The sequence below is a fragment of the Arachis stenosperma genome, chromosome 3 (assembly GCF_014773155.1).
Source record: "Arachis stenosperma cultivar V10309 chromosome 3, arast.V10309.gnm1.PFL2, whole genome shotgun sequence".
NCBI lineage: Eukaryota > Viridiplantae > Streptophyta > Magnoliopsida > Fabales > Fabaceae > Arachis > Arachis stenosperma.
The window spans coordinates 19,822,338-19,823,513 of record NC_080379.1 but is presented as its reverse complement, the minus strand read 5'-3'; the positions used below and the strand labels follow the sequence as shown (position 1 = coordinate 19,823,513).

The 1,176-nt window shown below is 37.5% G+C and overlaps 1 non-coding gene across 1 annotated transcript; it reads right to left on the bottom strand.

Annotated features, from left to right (window-relative positions):
• Nucleotides 1-825: 825 nt before the first annotated feature.
• Nucleotides 826-933, bottom strand: LOC130972324 (small nucleolar RNA R71). The gene has a single exon (XR_009083510.1). It is a non-coding gene; the product is annotated as a small nucleolar RNA R71 (small nucleolar RNA).
• Between the last annotated feature and the right edge of the window lie 243 nt (nucleotides 934-1,176).

The window sequence follows — 1,176 nt, the reverse complement described above, 5'->3', positions numbered from 1 at the left end:
TTAACTAATTATTTCAAATTATAATTTTAATTTTATTTCTTCTCTTAATTTTCGAAAATCACTAACTTTTTTTCAAAAACAATTTTCAAATTTCTCTCTCATCTCCTTCTATTTATTTATTTATCTACTAACACTTCTCTTCTACTCATAATTCGAACCCTCTTCTCTTCTCTCTCTGTGTTCGAATTTTTCTTCTTCTGTTCTTTTCTTCTTCTACTCACATAAAGGAATCTCTATACTATGACATAGAGGATTCCTCTTCTTTTCTATTCTCTTCTTTTTCATATGAGCAGGAGCAAGGACAAGGATATTCTTGTTGAAGCAGATCCTGAACCTGAAAGGACTCTGAAGAAGAAGCTAAGAGAAGCTAAAGTGCAACAATCCAGTGAAAACCTTACAGAGAATCTCGAAAAAGAAGGAGACATGGCCGAACCCAATAACAATGGTGGAGGTGTAAGGAAGATGCTTGGTGACTTTACTGCACCAAATTCCAACTTACATGGAAGAAGCATCTCAATCTCTGCCATTGGAACAAACAATTTTGAGCTAAAGCCTCAATTAGTTTCTCTGATGCAACAGAATTGCAAGTTTTATGGACTTCCATCAGAAGATCCTTTTCAGTTCTTAACTGAATTCTTGCAGATTTGTGATACTGTTAAGACCAATGGGGTTGATCCCGAGGTCTACAGGCTTATGCTTTTCCCTTTTGCTGTAAGAGACAGAGCTAGAGTATGGTTTGACTCTCAACCTAAAGATAGCCTAAACTCTTGAGATAAGCTGGTGACGGCTTTCATAGCCAAGTTCTTTCCTCCTCAAAAGGTTAGCAAGCTTAGAGTGGATGTTCAAACCTTCAGACAGAAGGAAGGTGAATCCCTTTATGAAGCTTGGGAAAGATATAAGCAACTGACCAAAAAGTGTCCTTCTGACATGCTTTCAGAATGGACCATCCTGGACATATTCTATGATGATCTATCTGAATTGTCTAAGATGTCATTAGACCATTCTGCAGGTAGATCTATTCACCTGAAAAAAATGCCTGCAGAAGCTCAGGAACTTATTGACATGGTTGCAAATAACCAGTTCATGTACACTTTTGAAAGGAATCCTGTGAGTAATGGGATGCCTCAGAGGAAGGGAGTTCTTAAAATTGATGCTCTGAATGCCATATTGGCTCAG